General features: G+C 34.8%; 1 long non-coding RNA gene across 8 annotated transcripts in view; it reads left to right on the forward strand.

The window, feature by feature from the left end:
* Positions 1–19,763: 19,763 nt before the first annotated feature.
* LOC123542195 (uncharacterized) overlaps positions 19,764–22,321 on the forward strand; it is a 32,739-nt gene continuing 30,181 nt past the window's right edge. For 6 of the 8 annotated variants that reach the window (XR_008368707.1, XR_008368704.1, XR_008368706.1 and 3 more), the window contains exons 1-2: positions 19,764–20,265; positions 20,780–21,285. This is a non-coding gene — a long non-coding RNA (uncharacterized LOC123542195). The remainder of the gene's footprint in view (positions 20,266–20,779; positions 21,286–22,321) is intronic. The other 2 variants (XR_008368710.1, XR_008368711.1) reach the window with 2 other exon arrangements.

Here is a 22,321-nt window from a genome sequence, read left to right on the forward strand (position 1 = left end):
ATACAGAAAGTTTTTTCAGCGTGTCAGTACAGGTACAACAGTTGTACAAGTACAGAGTTTACCACCAACTTCTCGATCGGCCAAATATCACAGCTACAGGGTGTACCTACAAGTTCAGACATGGCTTGAAAGAATACTACAACCACTGGAATGGGGCTGGTATGAAAAAGATGGCAGGCTTACCCCACTGGAATGTGATTTACCTGCTGCGCCAGAGAGACTTTTGAAAATCATAAGATGCAACTGCAAACAAAATTGCGACTCTCGAAGATGCACTTGCCGTAAGCATGGTCTGCCTTGTTCTACTGCCTGTGGGGAATGCAATGGAATCGGTTGTAGCAATGTTCAATCAGTAGAAGATGAACTGGAAAATTAAATTATGTGCATGAAGGGATACTGAAGCTTAATGATAATATTTGCTTGCCCCTCAGTCTCAAATGTTTCTTTGTTGATACTTGTCAACATGAAAAGTACTTATCAGTATAACATTCTCTGCAAATGTATCTACTAAGCCTGTTGTATACTTCATTACATTTGAAGGCAGACTATTTTGTATCATAGTTATTTAAAAACGTAGTATTAGAAATGAGTTATAATTATTACCATATAATTTATATTACTATGTTTCAGTTGGTCAGTACATGCTTGTTGCTTTTTAAAATACTCTGCTAATCAAAGTATTTTGTCATAGCACTATAGATTATTAACAAACGATTATGTTGTAGTCACACGGAAGAGCTAATTTCACCGATGTATATAAGTTTCTAAGATCTCACAATTTATTATACAGTGATATTGTACATATAATGAGAATAACAGTAGAAATTTGATAACAGTGCAAACATTTTATTGTTACTACAGCCGAACATGTTCTGTAAAAACCACAAATAGGAAGAACAAAAACTTACCTTTGTTGACTGGTGGTCTCTATTAACAAGTGAAATATCCATTAATAATGGTCTCATGGTAATAAAAACTGGTGCGGTTTGGCATTGCATCAGTGTTTTTGTTAAGGTGGTCTTATCTACAGGTGGTCTTCAACATGGGTTTGACTGTATATGGATTCTAGATATTACATGATATGTACCTATGTATTAAAGTGGGTGGGGTACAGATCAGGACTTCAATCACATGCTATTATGAATTTAGCATGTATTGTATGTATCAGTTTTGCAAACAATATGTATTTTGACATAACTGTTTTATTGTTTTACTATTTATATTCAAGATAGATATCTCTAATAGGGCTGAAGTGTATGTTTAATTAAATTTGATGAAGTGATTGTAAATATGAACACATATATGAATAAATCTATTATTGCACTAAATGTGTTTGAAAAAAAACATATTGTTAAAATACTAATGCCAGAAAAATGTAATACATGTAATGTGCAGCATTTTATTTATATACATTTTTACAGTAAGTAATTGCTTGTTACTTATAAACAAAAGTTCTGCTTTATAATGTGCCATCTCGATATTTACTGAGGTTGTTAGTTTAAGTGATACTTTACACAGATAAATATATTTATAAGATCTCATAATTCTTTGTAAAATAAAATTGTATATAATAAGAATAAATGTAACACTGTAAAAATAATGCTATATACACATCATTGTTACTAAATGGAAACTACCTGTTAATTCATATGATTATCTTTATAATGTAGTGGGTGGGGTACAGTTCGGGTCTTTATACACATAAAATGTGATTATTTACATGTTTAGTATGTATTCGAAGCAATAAATATTTGTTTTAATAAAACTGTTTCATTTTTTCTATCAGTATTCAAGATGTCCATGTTTTAGAGTTGAAACAAATAATACAATCTATCTTCTTGACTTCCGTGAAGAAAAAAATCGAGGGACTTGCAGAAAAATAGTAGGGTATAAAAGACATATATTTTTTCATGATTGGACACAAATATTTCTGAGGACTTTTGTAAATTGTTAGTGCAGATATTATAGTGTATGAAAATTAAAATATTTCTTGTGAAGGAATTTGTTTGAGGTTACCCATCTATTTAGGCTATAATGCCTTGACTATTAATCAAAGCTGTTATATTTTCATCCATCTTTTAAGATCGTTCAGCATGACTTTGATGTTGTGTTATTGGTACTGTTTAGTTTTTCAGCTTGAACATTTCTGCTTGGGTGGTTCCAATATTCCTGCTTTCATAACTTTGTTTATTGTGATATGCTTTACAAATTCCATTTTTTTTAGTTCTGCTAATTGTTTTCTCATTTAGAGCAAGCCTAAAAACTGGGGATCATATGCTGCTTTTCATGGAATTACACACAAAGTGAATGAGCTCCAATGTTTTCATCATCTCTAGAGACAATTTTTATAAAAAAAGCTGTCCATAAGACAGCAACAGACAGCAACGCACTCAATAACCCAACAACATCAAAGGCAAATATGGGCTGTAACTTGGGAAGACCAGTGTAGCCGAGTTATTACACTGAAGTCAGATAAGGACCATATCAATCTGAATTAATTTCAAACTAGAAGATGTTTTTGTAGAAAAGCGCATGTCTCCCCCAATGCATAGTCATAACAGGTAAGAGGTTAATATGTGACAGGAGTGAAAATCAAAGAGAAACTGATATTTGGATGCAAAAGGGGTCACCTACTTAGCATGTCCTATTAAGTTTCAACATTCTGTGTCAAGTAATTCTCAAGTTATTGATCTAAAACTGTTTTACATGTTTTAACCCCTGTGACTATGTCCAATCATCCTATTAAGTTTCAACATTCTGTGTCAAGTGGTTCTCAAGTTATTGATCGGAAACTGTTTTTACATGTTCTGGCTCCTGTGACCTTGACCTTTATCTGAGTGATCCTAAAATCAATAAGTTTATTAAGTTTCAGCATTCTGGGTCAAGTTGTTCTCATGTTGTTGATCGTAAACTATTTTCCATGTTCAGACCCCTGTGACCTTGACCTTAGTTCAAGTGACCCCAAAACAAAAACTATAAGGGTCATCTACTCTGTAAGTCCTATCATCCTATGAAGTTTTAAAGTTATAGGTCAGATGGTTCTCAAGTTATTGATCAGAAACCGTTTTCCAAGTTCTGGTCCCTGTGGCCTTGACCTTTGACCCAAAAATCAACAAGGGTCATCTACTCTACATATCCCATAATCCTATGAAGTTTCAACATTCTGGTTCAGGTGGTTCTCAAGTTTTTGATCAGCAACAGTTTTCGATGTTCAGGCCCCTGTGATCTTGACCTTTGATCTACTACCCCATAAATATTACAGGCCCCATTACCCTATTAAGTTTTAAGGTTCTAGGTCAAACGGTCAAAAAAAATAACTGTGACAGAAAGATGGCCCCTGTGATGTTGACTTTTGATTGAGTGACCCCAAAAACAAGGAAATGTATTTCCATATTCTGGCTACTGTGACCTTCACGTTGAACAGAGTGACTTCAAAATCAATAGGGGTCATCTGCTCTGGATGTCCAGTCATCATAGTATTATGAAGTTTCCACATTCTGGGTCAAGTGGTTCTCAAGTTATTGATTGGAAATGGGTTTACCTTGACCTTTAATGGAGAGACCCCAAAAACAATAGGGGCTGTCTACTCCATAAGCCCTACCACAATATGAAGTTTCATGGTTCTAGGTCAAGTGGTTCCAGTGATTGGTAGGAAATGAAGTGTGACACACAGACAGAAGGAAGGACAGGCACACAGGGCAAAAACAATATCACCCCATTAACAAGAATCCTACAACTTGGTATTACATTGACCTTGGATGGGAAGGATGTCATACAAGCTTGATAAGTCAAGTCAAGTCAATATTTATTTATTGTTGTTAGATAAAATAACATTATAAACATAATTAAGCTATGTATAGCTTTTGACTGATAGTATTGTACTTGCACATAGAAATTTAACCAAGGCATTTAGCACATGTGGGGTGAGTAGAATAGCTCTTGGAATTGTCTAGGGTTATGGATATGTATAGCCTTACTCATTTGGCCTATTGGATGACATATTTTATGATCTGATTTTTTAGCTGTCATCCCTCAATGACAGTCAAAAGTTATCACGCTGTCCCGAAACATCTTATTATTTGGACTAGGATCCGTAGCCCCAGACACATCCGTAGCCCCAGACACTTCCATAGCTATAACCTTCCTTCAAATAATTGACGCTTCCGAGGTAAAACTGAAAAAAAATTGTTCAAGTGAAGATTGACAGTTTTTAGACGTTTTCCAGCTAGTTGTACTGCTATTTTACGCATACTTCTCGTTGTCAATCCAAATCGTCGATTGTGTTAGTAAGTATGGACTGATTTTTATTCATTTCAATCGCATTTACCTTTCCATATAGCATGTTTATCATAGAATTCAAACTACAAAATATATGCGCGAACTGTCAACACATTTGTTTATCATGACATGACGTCATACCTGCTTTCACGCACAAATTTTATTTGAGCCGCGCCATATGAAAACAAACAGAGTGCGTTTGCGACAGCATGAATCTGCGCAGTCTGGTCAGGATCTATGCTGTTCGCTAACAGTTTCTCTAATTCCTATAGGCTTTGAAAGCAAACAGCACAGATCCTGACCAACTGGGCGGATGCACAGGCTGGTCTTGATCCATGCTGGCCGCAAAATGGTTTTCTCATGGCGCGACTCATATTGCATATATAAACAGAAAACATAAGTTACCGGCATAATAGCTATTTACTGACATTCAAGTCATTGTACGGGGCAGTTGTCTTAGAAGATGAACTCACATTGTTTATCTTTGTTATGTTTTATTATTCCAATTCGTTGGACAGTATGCTTCGAGTACACATTTTTGGAGACATAGTAAACACAGATAAATGAAAGAGCATGGCTTGCTGAAATGGTAAAATTAATTATGATAGTAAAATACATGATATTTACCAAAAAATTAAAAGAAACAAAGTGAATTTCGGCAGCTTTATTCATAGAAATAAAATTCCGGTTCCCTAGACTATGCACAGTATTTTGGTTAGAAAACCAGTTTGGCTGTCAAGGGAATCGATAACTTTTATACAAATAAGTTATTTCATCATTTTCCATTTATTTTCATACAAATATTTTATTACTTTCATTCAAAATATAGCGTTAATCAGCGTTGAAACTAATCCAACCTTTCATTTGTGGTTGCTACTTAAATTCTTTGCAATTTCATGAGCGTCTACCTACAGAGACTGACTTTCGACTTAAAAATAACAAAATATTAATAAACACAAAAACATTAAAACATAACCTACATTAAAACATTCCAAATATAATTTCCTTAATAAAATCGTAAATTGCATGGCACCCACCATCAAAAATTAACTTTCAGAAGTTGACTTTCCTTTTGCTGCAAATTCTTTGCAAATGGCGGAGACGCAAATAGGGGAGGTAATAAGCTATTTACGTAAGGTATGTATCCGTCACACTCAATACGTGCATACATCCGATAGGTTTCCGCGGTCGGTCCCTCCGCGGCAACAAACATCATCTTGCGGTCTTGACCAATACGTATCTAATCAAAGCCTTGAGATGTCTGGTGGTTGCAGGTTTTGCTAGATTTATTTTCTGTTTAAACCCCAATCTATAAATATACATGTCTAAGATTAACTATGCCTGATCTTACATTAACTTATCTAAATTGACAGCTGGAAGTCAGTGATGTAACAATGAGCTAGAATACCTAATCTTTGTTAGATATCTTGTATAATCTAAATGGTCAGTGTGAATGGATAGAGGTTGAATAAGAACTGCTTGATCATTGATTATTCATTCGCATTGTTCATGAATGGGACTACTTTGTGTAACACATGAACACCCTTTAGATGTAATTTGGAATCAAATAAAGATGCTATATGATTGTCAAAAATACACATAACTTTGGTAGCGGGATAAACCCGCAACCAAAAATCGTTAAATATAGGAGAGATCGCCGTGACGTCACGCATAAACACCTGTTTATCTCGTGGTGGGTAAAACAATTGTTTTTACATCGTTTTTGTCACAGGCACGTGTCCAGTGTATATTTTTTTGTTTAATATAAAAAAAAATCACTTTTTTCCCTTTTTTCACACAAATATACTTTTTATAAAATGTTATATATGCTTGTAAATATTGAATGAGCAATAAAATATGTTTAAACTAAATTAAACTTTTAACAACTGCAACGACCACCAATTTATGATCAGAATTTGATTGTTGGGAATATTTCCGTAGATAGATAGATAGATAGATCTCATTCATGCGAGATTACGTGTTTGAGAGAAGAGTCTGTTCTATCCGCATAATACTAAGCATATTAAGGGAGCAACAGGTATCATTTTTCCCACCGGCGATCCAGTTCGCGACCTTCCGCACCGGAGGCGGACGCTCTACCATTAGACAAAATTACTTCACTGAAAGTCGAATCATGTGCCATGGTAGCTCAGTGGAAAAGCGTTCGCTTCTGGACCGAGAGTTCTAGAGTTTGAGCGCTACCGGAGAGAGAGAGAGAGAGAGAGGCAGACAGACAAAAAGGCAGAGACAGAGAGGTCACAGTTAGGCAGTTGTTTTTATACATAATTTATTTTAAGTCGAACGAGAAAGTTCCCAGTCTGTAGTAATTTGCCCTGCTTCAGAAGTAACATAATATGACCCGCATTCTGTAACGATATTAGAACGAGTTCGGGCATTTAGCCCTGAATGTACTTTATGGGAATACTGTCATAAATGCCGCGGAGAACGTGTAAGTCACGGCTTGGTGTTTGGAGTTCAATAAAATTTGTTTTGTTAACTTTAGTCCTGTTTAATAAACTTCAGTCCTAAACTATTGTGTTCATAAACTCGTTTAATGTTTACTTATTAAATATTGTACCAGTATTGTCGGCAGATAGTGATACATACACGTGATTAATATTCTGTGCATCTTCAACAGGGCTGCGTTCTGGCGTATTTTGCCTGGAGAATCATGGTTGGAAAACACAGAAATATCACATACATGATGTAGATTCCCGAACATACACGGCATGGTTTAAAAACACGTTTACGCGTTACATGTTAGTCTGCTGTTGATCATTTTATTACCAGAACATCTTTTTAATGCAAAAATCTGCTAGAGAGTCGGTATTTCAATCTGACTAAACATGTAAAGTATTTGATCTTCTAAACGAAGATCTGAGAATGACCCATTCACATTCGTCTTCTGTATATTTTGGATTTCCAATATTGCTTTTTTTATTTTCGCAAATCTATTTTTTATTTGAACCAATTAGACGACTTGTTTCAACAAGCATTTGGCTGAACCATAAAAATAGCGTGGAATGTCAAAGAGTAAGAAAATGTGCAGTCAGTCCGGGGCTCACACCCGGGACCCCTCGCTTACAGGGCAAGTGCCCTTCCGACTGAGCTAACTGGATATCTGACACTTTACGTGAGCAAGTCCGTACCATGACATATGATTTCTCTTAAAACACGAGGGCGTAGTCGCGATGTGGTCGTCATAAGAATTGTAAATATGAAAAACTTAGGCTAAATATAGATTTTTTAAGCTTACAAAATATTGTAAGTAAGCCTTCTGATTGGCTAGCGAAAGGGTCGTCAGAACGAGGCTGTCAATAGCTTGTCTTCCTAAGCGTAGCGTAACAAGAGATGTACTTTTGTCAGATTGTCGGTAATTCAAAAGATAAACCATGTCGTCTGCTGCGAAGTTAAGTACATTCTGACGACCTATCCTAATCATAGTCACTGTCATTCACTGATACTAGCTACTTGCATATAATATTTACGTGTCTACTGTTTTGCAAATTAAAACTCAATGGGTCATTATATGAGTTATTAGTAAGAAACAACATCCATTCATTACCAGATATGTATACTGGGTATGTAGACATTAAGCGATGAAGTTCGGATTATCCTATGTAAATAGAAGACTATGTCAGTACCTGCTTGATAAATATATTTAATAAAGTTATAACTTTTAAAAAATTTCTATCAAATTACTTATGGTCATTTCACAGGTGCTTGATAGACCATCAAAAAGTTATACCGGAGAGAGCAGACTGTGACACACCGCAACACATAGTTGATGTAGTCGGAAATTCGTCAGTCAGCAACTTTCCTGTAACGTATGGTGCAGACGAATGGATAATGGCAGAGCATGGAAAGTATTTCTGTCAGACAGATTCATGAGATTTAAAAATGTTCCGAACATTTCAAAATACCACAGTTTCAGATTCACCATTGACCAACCCGAAAGAAAACGCAGACGATGTAGGTGAAATCCGATTCATCATCTGTAAAACGCATCACCTTCCAATGGATGTCACCGATATTCCGGACGTACTGCCACCTGGCGGACTGAGCAAAGTGAGACAGGAATACTTGTTCCGGCAAGTGAGGCCACTTGTTAGGCATCCATTTCAGGACATACTTTGTCCGATTCCTACTCAGACTGAATAGACCTTTTTACACCGTGCTAATTCCTTAGCAACGGAAAACAATTTTCGCGCATGCGCACTCAACGTAGGGAAAAAAGACATGACTTCACAATATAAATTACGTTAGAGTTATACTGTATTTCAATCTATTCGATCAATAATGAGTTTGTTTTATAGTAAATACTAAATATCCACTGAAAGACGAAGGAAAATGATAGGTGAGGTTATCAAACCGGCGTGACAAATCGAAATTTGAAACGTTACCATGGAAACTTATATAATAAACTATTAAAGCAACAATTAAAATTCATCGGGAAGAGTGTGTTATAATTGCAGATTATTTCTGATAATTTATTCAAAATGAATTCAACGTACACGTGTATGTTTACGTACTCGTTTATGAAGCATTATATGGACATACAAACCCCTAGCTCTAATATATCCTCGTACATAATATAGCTATAGCTATTACATATTTTCCCAAAACCTAGATAACTATCGTGTGCAGTAAGTAAGCAAACCATTATTTTCTAGTATCAAAACTATAGTAGTGACTTGCGTAACATATTCAGTAATCCTACTGAATTTTAAATGTTTCCGAAGGTCATTCCTTTAAAGTCTCATTTTAGTGATTTTTAGAAAAAATGCCATATCATAGTGTTACCATGGAAATGATGAATTAATTAACTTTATTCCATTTACAACTTATAGATGAAAAGCATCATTTGTGTATATGCTCTACTTTTCAACTGCAGATAATAAGCAGATGAAATATGTATACTGTTGAATTACATCATGTCACAAAATATAGCATATTTCCATATTTACTGAAAGCAGGCATCTGAAACTTCAGTTTCCGGTACAAAATAAACTGTTCTTTCAGAAAATGAGAGAAAAAAAAAGAATAAAAAAAAGATACCATTAGGACCTTTTTTTTTGCTTGACGGATCTAATTTATTTTGTTGGGCTTAGAGTAACACCGACACAATTCCGAGGTGTTGTGGGTGGGGAAAGACTACAGGTGCCACTGCAGGCATATTTAAGGCTCAGGAGAGCACTGACACCAACCTTCGATAAGATGACTTCCTTGCATGAAGAACTTTACGAATCAAGTGGGTTTTCGAACCAACGTTGGTGATAGGCAGGGAATTCGAAGTCAGCGACCTTAACCAGCCGGTCAGTGAGGCACCTATAGAAGCAATTCTTAAACTGATTTTCATATCAATTTTGTCTCCGTTTTCCTTTTGCAAGTATTAAACTTAAGTATTAAATTTAGTCAACATAAATGATACTCCCAATGATATTTACTGCCAAAAATTACAAATGGTTTGTCTAATACACCATACATTGAATTACAAAAGTTTACACACCACGAGAATGCACGAAATTTACGTTCTTGTACGTTCATGTGAATCCGCATGTTTAAAATGTAAACAAATGTATAAAAGTAGCTGTTTTCATTCGATACTGTGATTGTCAATGTTCCCGATACGGAACATATATACATGTATCAACACGAGCCGTTTTGTCACGGGACTTACAGGAACATAGTAATAATGTTCACTAATTTCGATGACAAGTCGGGCTTATGACACATGGATATATACATGTTGTTTGGCTGGAAAAAATAGGGCCAGAATCTAAATTAAAAGCTATATTGCATAATTTCCTCATTATTTCTTTGCATACAGTTAGGTTATTTTAAGGAGAATCAGAAAATTAAAAGAAATAAAACATATCTTTGAAAACGTCCCGTTCTTTCATCACTTGTTTGGCCGGCGCATGTTTACAAATTAAATGTTAGCAGGCCGTGATGTCCAAGAAGTCGTGTAAAGAGATACTTTTGATGACACTTTAGTCTTATTTTGTAATTGTGAGAGATTGTCATAGGTTGGTAATAGATAAACAATTCTAACACGATCCGATTCATTTTCCTATTAAACAAAGAAGGCAGAAAACAGTGAATTATTATACAACAAATCACTGTTCTGACGTCACAATTATTACGTCATGGCGTCAAACGGCATAGCGGCGCGCTGGAAAAGAAACCGATTGAAAACGGGCAAATACTTAATGAATGTCGTCAAGGATGTACTCAAAAATTGTTGGTAACGTGTTAAAATCGAAATAATATATCTCATTTAGTGATTTGCTCTTGAATAAATCATTGCTTGTCGTTAAGATGCGTATTATTATATCACTCGGGCTGCGCCCTCGTGATATACTTCCTTCGCATCTGAACTCCAAGCAATGATTTATTCAACGACAAATCACTGGATGAGATATATTATTTCTTAAATAAACTTTATTGCTGATACATAGTTGTCCATACCATCCAGTAAACACCTCTGGATAGCAAATGTATTGTAGCATTATTATAACATTGGCTTTAATTATAGTTTAATATGAACTTAGGTGCTACCTAGAAGGCAGAGCTCCCTTGAAAAATCACCAGTGCCCCTTGAAAATTAAAGGAGTGCTGCTGGAATGACCTGGAATTATGGATCCGTTTTAGGAAGTTTATGTTCTTTAAGATCTATTAAAATTTTCATGAGAAAGTTACAGTTCTTTTTAGAAAGAATAATGTGTCCAACTTTAAGGCAAAATACTGCTATGATAGACCTCTGGTATGGGAGAATGAAAATCATTTACATGTACAAAGCTTGTTTAAAAACCAAAAGACTAGCTTTGTACATGTAAATGATGAGAATTCTACCCAGAGAAAATCACTTTTTTGCCGAAATTCTCGAAAACTTCTGTTTTATTTACTGAAGTGCGAAGTTAACAATTTTATGGTTAATCTTTTAGCACAACTGATACAGATTAGGAATGGTAGTTACTAGTAGGAGCCTTTTTGATGTTTATTGATAATTCATAGTCAATAGTTTTTTTCCTAGTAATAAACTCTGGTCAGTGATTTTTAAGCTTGTGGATGAAATATATGTTAACAGGGAGAAGAGCATTTTGTGCTTTTCAGAGTTCAATGCCTGTAAATTTTGATCCAAAAACCTTTTTTTAAAAAGTTTTATCTACTGACTACTGTAGGCTACAGACAGTACTACATTGGAACCTGACATCACTAACAAAACACTTGTTAAATATCACATGAATGACTTTATTGCTTTTACAATACTTTCAAAACCCATAATAAATAAAATAAAAAAAACCTGAAATAAAAAAGAAATTAAAAAAAAAAAAGACGCTTCTGGTGAGGATCGAACTCCCGGCCTTTGGATTTCAACACGACCTCGCTAACCACTGCACCAGTGTGGAAGTATGACGTCATCACCACAAATATAAGTATATATAATAAACTTCAGTTGCGGCAGCGTGACGAAAATCGTTTCACATTGAAAATATTGTATTTTACCTTTCTTTCTTCGTAGAAAATGTATTTAGCACTAAATTCTTATTATCAGGCGCTCATTTACATTTTTATTCAACGTTCAAAGCAGTAAGCGAAACGCTTTTGTCAACCGTAAACAGCAAGCGTCTATTGACGTCTTACTGATTAATTACTATGAGCATTGCGTACTGGAAGAAACCCGAACAACACCGATTCCAAAAACTTACCCAAATTTTCAACTTGATAGTAATGTCTGTACACAGTTTTATTCATTTTCTTTTTCACACGTCTAACCGTAATGCGACGCTGTCGGCGCCGCTTCGCGGCGCCGGTAGCTCTGCTATTAGTCCTTGCTTCCCCTTGACCCTAAACGGACACGTACTGTTGACCCTCTACTCGCACATGACCTAAACTGACCATTCACAGCCGATAAACATTTGCACTCGCCATTTTTGCAAAACATCAGTATGACGCCATATTTTTGTGCTGACAAATATTCCAACATTCTGTAGACATATATACATATATTTGCAGGTAATTATTATAAACTTTTACCGCTAGTTTTTATCTACAACTACATGTACTTATTTGTTCATTGGGGTATTGGTAATTGTGTAATTGGTAAAATATTTCAGTTGTCCGTGTAAAGGGCATTCGCCTGTTCACCGCGATCCCATTATTGCTTGACCGTATGTTTCATGTATTGCCCAATATACGGTACTTTTATCAGTAGCTGTTTATTTACTATGGTATTTTGTATATGTTTCAGTTGATTTATTAGTTTGAGACCATACATATCACAACAAATATGAGGTGTTCCTCTTCTGTTGTCACGTCCAACCCCCGACCAAAACACTAACTGGCAGCCGGCGACAAATGGCGTCCAAACATGGAACCTTGACGGCAGTATACACTGGTTAGTCTTCGACGCCTGTAATTGCTAAAATTTAAAGTACCCGCTGAAATTCAAGAACGAATTTCAAAATAGTGAGGAAATATGTCACGGTATTGGACTTCATTATTATGATCAGAAATTGAGTGTTGGGAGTATTACTGTAGATATAGATGTATTAAAACGAGGAGGAAGTGTGTAGGCGGCCGGGTAGCTCAGTCGGTAGAGCATCAAAACGGTATTCCAAGGCCACGAGTTCGAGTCCCAGTCTGACTGCACTTTTTGTTTCTCACCCTGTGACAAGATCGCGAATTGATCAGAACAAAGCTCGTACAGTGGGATGTTATAAAAAAGTGATGATTTAATTAGATTAGAAAGTGAATCGCAATATACAATAAGGAAATCTAAGGTAGCGTACTCCTTTTATTTCGTTGACTGAAGAAAACATGGCGGACAGATTTTTGCGTACTCCTTTTATTTCGTTGACTGAAGAAAACATGGTGGACAGATTTTTGAAAAAAAAAAAAAAAAAAAAAGAAAAGCTCTTGTTTTTATCCCCGTACTTTTCTTATGTTATTTTGATGATCTCGGTTTTACATTGATGTTTTACAGTGTCAAAATGGCATATAATAATGGCGTGCGCGAACTTTGATTGTGACTTTACGAAAAAAAAAAAAAAAAAAAAAAGAAGAAAAAAAAAGAAACCTGTTCAAATCTGTTGATTTGAAGATTTTTTTTATATCATTTTAGAACTTCTCCCTCTTTGTTAGCGGTTCCTAAACTATTTAAAGAGAATTTTCAATTCACATAGAAGTTTGCAAAAATTGACTTAACCCTTAGCCTGCTGGCGGCAAATGGTTCTGCCTTTGCGACCAGTGCAGACCAAGATCAGCCTGCACATCCGTCCAGGCTGATCATGGTCTGCACTGTTCACTATTCAGCAAGTAAATTTTCAGTGAACACCCCTTCGAATAATAAATGGTATAGCCCAAATTGAATGACGGACCAGTCCATGTTAGAAATTAGCAGTCTAAGGAATGCCATTTTTACAACTCAACACAGGTTTTCAGTGATATAAAGTACAATAAATACTAAATGCATTGGCTATTGTCATTAATGTTAAGAAATAAATAAAAAAGATTTTCAGAAATTCATTGTGCCGGTGCCAGATTCACAAAAATACGTTTTCAGTTGAAACGCTGTTTTGAAAAAGACACTGAGCATGGATGTATATTTTTCTGATGCAGGACCAGCGTGATGCAGAACCGGAGCCCGGAGCGATGCAGGACCGGGGCGATGCAGGACCGGCGTGATGCAGAACCGGAACCCGGAGCGATGCAGGACCGGAGTGATGCAGCAAAAGGATGTGACAGAAACACTCAATATGGTCTCACCGAGGCGGCAATTTACCACTCCGGTAATGTTTATTATTGTATGTTCTGAAAAAATGTTATATTAACGTTAGCGCTAGGGTGGAGAACCCAGGCGCTTGGTTTGAAGGTGGGTGTGGAATAGAATCCTGGAAAGGTCGGCTGCAAACGGTAGGTTTATATCTAGGCCTATCATGCTATGAAACGTAACTGGGTATCCTAACTATCCTAACAGCTAATGACAGTAATCTGTTAAGTATTTTATGTAGGGATCTATCCATTTTAGCTATAATATTCGGAGAATAGGGGTTCTATTCTACTCGCACCGGCGCCGGCGTCGGCGTGAGCTTTCTTCGTTGAAGTTTTCCGGCAACCTTTGATTTTCTTTGTTAGATCTACTATTACTTATATTTTACCGTAACTTCACATTAGCATTGTTCACATGCAACAAAATATGTACAGGGGCTGGGCCCATTAAACCCAAGGTCAGGGTCACCAAGGCGTTATACTTAGTTATTTTTAAGGTTAAAGTTTTTCAGCAACCTTTGTTTTTCTCTCATATCTTTGTTACTGTTGCTTATATCTTACTGTAACTTCACATACATATTGTCCAGCATACAAACAAAGACTGTGAAGGGGCTGGGCCCATTATACCCAATGTGAAGGTCACCAAGATGTTATACTTAGTTATTTTTAAGGTTAAAGTTTTTCTGCAACCTTTGTTTTTAGTTCGTCTATTCGAGCTATCATTTAAAGGCATATAGCTTTCAAACTTATTTTTAGCTCGACTATTCGAAGAATAGTCTAGCTGTTCTACTCACCCTGATGTCGGCGTCGGCGTCGGCATCACATCTTGGTTGAAGTTTTGCATGCAAATACATACAGCTATGATTTAAAGGTATGTAGTTTGAAACTTTTTACTTTTTCAAGGTCAATTACCAACCTCACTGGATCAAGTTCGATAACTCTGACATGTATTTTGAGCAAATTATGCCCCCTTTTGGACTTAGAAAATCGTGGTTAAAGTTTTACATGAAAGTTACTATCTCCAAAACTAATGCAGATATTGAATTGAAACTTCACATGTGCATTCGGGGTTATAAAACTAGATGATAGCATCAAGTCCCATAACTCTGAGCTGCATTTTGGCCACATAATGCCCCTTTTTGGACTTGGAAAATCCTGGTTAAAGTTTTGCGTGCAAGTACTTACAGCTATTACTAAAAGGTATATATCTTTGAAACTTATTTTTTTCTTTTCCTGTATCAATTACCAACCTCACTGGGTCAAATCCCATAACTCTGACATGTACTTTGGGCAAATTATGCCCCCTTTTGGACTTAGAAAATCCTGGTTGAAGATTTACATGCAAGTTACTATCTCCAAAACTAATGCAGATATTGAATTGAAACTTCACGTGTGTCTTCGGGGTTGGTTATAAAACTGGTTGACAGCATCAAATTCCATAACTCTGAGCTGCATTTTGGCCAAATAATGCCCCTTTTGGACTTAGAAAATCCTGGTTAAAGTTTTGAGTGCAAGTACTTACAGCTATTACTAAAAGGCATATATATTTTAAACTTTCTTTTTTCTAGATCAACCTCACTGAGTCACGTTTTCCTGCTTCTGGGACAATAATTCGAATAGTCGAGCATTGGCTGCCTTACAGACAGCTCTTGTTCTGTCATATCTTTGTTACTATTGCTTATAACCTACTTTAACTTCACATGCACATTGTCCAGCATACAAACAAAATACGTGCAGGGACAGGGCCTGTTATACCCAATATCAAGGTCATCAAGAATTATTTTTAGGTTAAGTTGTTTTCGAAAGCTTCGTTTAGAGACATACCTTTGGTACTTAAAAAGGTAATGACTTAAAATTGAAAATATTTCTTTATAATCATCATCTGCACGTGTGGTTACAATCCCAATAACTCTAATTATTTTTTGACAGAATTATGCCCCTTTCATACTTAAAGAGCTTTGGCAATCTTTTCTTTCTGGATATAACTTCAGTACTCAACATTATGTAAAGTGTAATCTTCCTCATCTGTCTGCACAAAGCAGCACAAAAGTTAGGTATAAACTGCTGAAATATCCAGCTAAATTTTAAATAAGGTGTAAATATTATAACTTATTTAAGGTCTCAACTCAAATCTATAATTCAACATTAAGTTAAGTGTAAAATGTCTCACTTTCCTGCACTAAGCAGCACAAAAGTTAGGTATAAACGGCTGAAATATTCAGCTAACCTTTAAATAAGGTGTAAACTTTATACCTTATTTAAGGTCTCAACTCAAATCTATAACTCAACATTAAGTTAAGTGTAAAATGTCTCACATTTCTGCGTTAAGCAGCCCAAAAATTAGGTGTAAATGTTAGGTATAAACGGCTGAAATATTCAGAGAACATTTAAATAAGGTGGTTACTATCTATTAAGTGGAAGTATATCCCCCATATGCATTTGTTTAATAGATAATGTCTGACTGTGACTAAAACTCAACATTATGTAAAGTGTAATGTTTCTCATCTGTCTGCACAAAGCAGCACAAAAGTTAGGTATAAACTGCTGAAATATCCAGCTAAACTTTAAATAAGGTGTAAACTTTATACCTTATTTAAGGTCTCAACTTAAATCTAAAACTCAACCTTAAGTGTAAAGCTTCTCATCTTTCTGCACTAAGCAGCACAAAAGTTAGGTATAAACGGCTGAAATATTCAGCTAACCTTTAAATAAGGTGTAAACTTTATACCTTCTTTAAGGTCTCAACCCAAATCTAAAACTCAACCATAAGTGTAAATTATCTCATCTTTCTGCACCAAGACGCACAAAAATTTAGGTATAAACGGCTGAAATATTCAGCTAACTTTTAAATAAGATGTAAATATTATACCTTATTTAAGGCCTCAACTCAAATCTGTAACTCATCATCAAGTTAAGTGTAAAATGTCTCACGTTCCTGCACTAAGCAGCACAAAAGTTAGATATAAACGGCTGAAATATTCAGCTAACCTTTAAATAAGGTGTAAACTTTATACCTTATTTAAGGTCTCAACTCAAATCTAAAACTCAACCTTAAGTGTAAAGTTTCTCATCTTTCTGCACTAAGCAGCACAAAAATTTAGGTATAAACGGCTGAAATATTCAGCTAACCTTTAAATAAGGTGTTAATATTATACCTTATTTAAGGCCTCAACAAAAATCTATAACTCAACATAAAGTTAAGTATAAAATGTCTCACGTTCCTGCACTAAGCAGCACAAAAGTTAGGTATAAACGGCTGAAATATTCAGCTAACCTTTAAATAAGGTGTAAATTTTATACCTTATTTAAGGTCTCAACTCAAATCTAAAACTCAACCATAACTGTAAATTTTCTCATCTTTCTGCACTAAGCAGCACAAAAATTTAGGTATAAACGGCTGAAATATTCAGCTAACCTTTAAATAAGGTGTAAATATTATACCTTATTTAAGGTCTCAACTCAAATCTATAACTCAACATTAAGTTAAGTGTAAAATGTCTCACCTTTCTGCACTAAGCAGCACAAAAGTTAGGTATAAACGGCTGAAATATTCAGCTAACCTTTAAATAAGGTGTAAACTTTATACCTTATTTAAGGTCTCAACTCAAATCTAAAACTCAACCATAAGTGTAAATTTTCTCATCTTTCTGCACTAAGCAGCACAAAAATTTAGGTATAAACGGCTGAAATATTCAGCTAACCTTTAAATAAGGTGTAAATATTATACCTTATTTAAGGCCTCAACTCAAATCTATAACTCAACATTAAGTTAAGTGTAAAATGTCTCACCTTTCTGCACTAAGCAGCACAAAAGTTAGGTATAAACGGCTGAAATATTCAGCTAACCTTTAAATAAGGTGTAAACTTTATACCTTATTTAAGGTCTCAACTCAAATCTAAAACTCAACCATAAGTGTAAATTTTCTCATCTTTCTGCACTAAGCAGCACAAAAATTTAGGTATAAACGGCTGAAATATTCAGCTAACCTTTAAATAAGGTGTAAATATTATACCTTATTTAAGGTCTCAACTCATCTAAATGTATTAAAAATGTTATTTTTTATGATTGATTGTTGTGGGGTGGGAATTCTTCCGTCTATCCATTTATTGTTCATCCTATCAATTTCCAAATTTACCCCGCCCCTCCATTTTTGATTGGTTACCAGTATATTGTATAAATAATACATAATATGCTAAATTAATTAAAAAAATTAAAGTGGAGCATGACCAAAATATAAAGAAAAGTGTGTTTTAAATCAAATTTTTTTGAAAAATGTTTTGGGGGTTTATGTCTTTTCCAATTTGCCTTTCTTTTCACCGTTATTTTTTGTGTTAAAGTACCTTCTTTATAATTTTTTTTTGAAAAGACAAAAAGGGTTTAAAACATGAATTTTTCGAGACATTCTTAAAATTATAATAAAATATTAAATTTCTGAGTGGAATGTTTTTCAACTGGACCATTCTTGTACGTTTTCAGGTTTCATCCAAGGATATTTTTAAAATTGGGAAAAAGAAAATTTTTGAAAGGTATATGTTTTTCTACTGGTTCATTATGCGAATTCAGGATTTTTTTATATTTCTTGTTGCCCTGTTTATTTACAGAATCCAGTCCATTTTTTTTCTTTTTTGGGTGCAAGTTGAAGCAGGAAAAGGGGGTCAAAGGGAGGACCAAAAAAAGCAGACGGTTTTCCCCGGAAAAGAGAAGTGTCTGGAAATAGTAAAGTGTTCTTTTTTTTTATTTTAAAGTGAAAGAAAGAAATAAAAAATTTAATCTTTTAATCATTTTCTTTTTGTGCGGGGGGGGAAAACTTTTCCATTCCTTTCCCCCCGCCTAACCCCCTTCATCTTACCCGGCCCCTCCCCTTTTGATTGTATCCAGATTGATGACAATAATAAATTTTTTTATATTTGAATAAAATATTAATATGAGCATGGCCAAAATAAGCGGAGATGTGTTTAAAGAATTAATAGAAATTGTTTGTTGAAAATATGTCTTGTGCTGTAGTTTCCAACAAAAGAACATTTGTAAGAATGATAAATGTACACTTCTTTTTAAGTAAAAAATTTTATGATAGAAAAGGTCAAAAACTGAGTTTTTGAAGAATTTAAAATTGTTATGGATTTGTCTAGTATCTTTATGGTAATTATTGATTTGGAACCCTGTTTTGTAAAATGGGCAAAAAAAAAACCCAGAAAGGTTTTATTGAATTTTAAATAAACTTTTAGTGAAAAAATTTCTTATTAAAAGCAAGAAACTTTGCTTAGTTTAAAATTGTTTGGGGGTAAAAGTAACGGGGGGGGGGGGGGAATCCTGTCCGTATCCCGATCCTTCCCACATAAAATTTTTAAACATCCTGTGAAAGTATTAATGTGAAAATGTTGATTAAAGAGAGAAAAAAGGTGAAAAGACAAAATTTTTATATGAAAAATTTTTTTTGGGTTTAAAATGTCTTTATGTAGTGACACTTTCGAACTTTTTTTTGCCACTTTAAGGAAATGTAAAAGTTTCTTTTGTAAATGGATATATGATGTTTTTTGGTTTAGAGTGAAAAAAGACTAAAAAGTTAATAATTTAAATTGATACTTTGTAGGGGTGGGGGCATTTCCCTTTCCGTTCCTTCCCCTTCAGCCCATCCTAAGCCAACCTGACCGGTCCACCATTTCTGATGGTAACTTGTGTATGATAGTACTTTTAATTGCCTTTAAATTAAAAAATTTTTGTTGGCCCAAATAAAGGAAGAGAAAATATATGTATAAATAGAATAATTATGAATATGTTTTATTCGTGCAATTGACACTTACTATGGTAACACTTTATAAGAAGTGGTAAAAGTACACTTCTTTATACGTAGATATATATTTGATAGAAAAGATTAAAAACATTTGTTTTTCGAGCTGTTCATAATATTATTATGGAAACAGTCTATTATCTAGAGACAAAAAGACAAATGATTCTTAAATCTGGAACCACACTTGCATGAGCAAATGAAGGTTCATGTACAGTTGTTGAAAGTTACATTCTTGCTTCTCAAAATAAAGTATGGAAAAAGAATTGTTTGATAGGTAAAATACTGTTCTGTGTTTCAGTCATATTGCTGAATTTGCTGACCATTGTTGAAGCTGTGGATTTTCCCTGGGAAAGAATGAAGAATGTTTTCAAGAAGAGACTGTATTCATTTGTAGTGTTTGAAGTGACGAAAGAATAACAAATTGGTACTTACTGGAATTTTTTTTTTTTGTGGAGTTGGGAATCTCTGTCCTGTCTATTCCTGTTCCTCCCCATTCTGTCTTGTCCCATCCTGACCTGGCCCATCCATTCCTGATTGATAATCTAGAAGTGTTTGTAAATAGAACATGTTGCATATTTGAATGGATTTGTATACTGAAGTAGTGTTTTAGAATATGGCCACAAAATATGCTGAAAAAAAGACAGTGTATAAAAAATATTAATACCAAATATGTTAGTGTGAAAATGTGTTTTATTTATGCTATGGATACTTAGTTTAGTTTATTATTGTATAAAAATAAAGTGTGTTTCAGGAAAGTATAATTTATAAGTCTATACGAGTTTTGTCAAACATGGATACAGTTATACAGTATTATACAGGATATAAGATAGAATAAATATTAAACCAGGAATGACATTTGTAGGAAAAACCTGGTCTGTTGGGTTTATAAACATCAAATGTAACAACATGACAAGTCTCTTACATTATACTGTTTCTAGAGACAGAAGACAAAAGATGTTGAATGTGACAGCTGGAAATGTATGTAGTAGGCTACAAGACTGATTTCCAAACCAAATGATAGGCACTGGTATGTATTATTGTTTATAATGATATCTAATGTTGTGTATAAAAGGGTTCATTGATATGTTGATCTGTTACACACAGGTAAATGTCAACTTCTCCACTCAAATTAGAGGTGGAGGATGATTGATCTGGACTTTAGCTTAAGAGGATTTAACTAATGTATTCCATGTAACTTTTACCATGATTTTAGATGCCTAAGTTCCAAAACATCAACACTCTTATTAGCAGAAACACCCATGGATGAAGAATCAGACTGGTTAATCGGCGGATGGTGAAAATTGTCAAATGCTGCAAGAAAGAGAGATAAAACCCCTCACACCACCAGCACCAACTCGGACAGATGGTATCTCAACATATAGTAGATTCACGGTGATACATCGTAGAATAGATATAGCTGGTCAACTTATACAAGAATGTTGAGGTAATGGAACTTAAATTCATATTAAATTTTTATTTTCATAACAGCTGTTTACATTCGAACTTCTGCAGATAGAATGAGTACACACAATGAACATTTAAACTTTAACCTGCCTCCGGCAAATGATTCTGCCTTTGCAACCTGTGCAGACCAAGATCAGCCTGTACTCCGTGCAGGCTAATCATGGTCTGCACTGTTCGCTATTCAGTCAGTAAATTTTAAGTGAATACCCCTTTGAATTAGAAGTGGTACTGCCCAAATTAAATGATGGACCAGTCCATTATAGAAAAACGTACGGGGGCCTCCGTGGCCGAGTGGTTAAGGTCGCTGACTTAAAATCACTTGCCCCTCATCGATGTGGGTTTCTTGCCTCACTCGGGGCGTTGAATTCTTCATGTGAGGAAGCCATCCAGCTGGCTTGTAGAAAAACATAAAATCAGTCACATGCTATAAATCCTTTGAAAATTAATGAATTAATTTTACAATTTAATAATGTATACAAAGTAACAGAAACTACATAAAGCATAGTCATTATCCTAAATCTAATCAACAATAGTCACACACAAATAATGCTACTTGTTCCTCATTAATTTCCAAACACGCTATACATGCCAAGCAAACCCTGGTACACCATATTGTTAGGTCAAAGTCATATGGCGACTTTCCTTCTTTTGATGGAGGAAAATGACCTCAGGTGTTCTGTTCATATCTGGGCAAAAAATGTAGATCTTTATTATTCATGAGAAAAAAAATGCAGTAATTTTGGGTTTGAAATCGCCAAGATAATAATTAACTCTGCTCTCAGGTAGCCTGGGAAATGACAATTTCTAACCTTTACCTGCAAATTGACAAGTTGATAATTATCAGAAACTCGATGAATATCCATTAACATTAATTAAAGCAAATAAAGTGGGATCTTTAATGCATAGATATTAGGTATAATTTCTTCTGATTAAAACAATTATTATGCACCCAAAGTGATGTATTATGTTATGATGCTGGTGTCCATCCGTCTGTTCGTCCGTCTGTTAGCAATTTC

This window comes from Mercenaria mercenaria, chromosome 19 (assembly GCF_021730395.1).
Source record: "Mercenaria mercenaria strain notata chromosome 19, MADL_Memer_1, whole genome shotgun sequence".
Classification (NCBI taxonomy): Eukaryota; Metazoa; Mollusca; class Bivalvia; order Venerida; family Veneridae; genus Mercenaria; species Mercenaria mercenaria.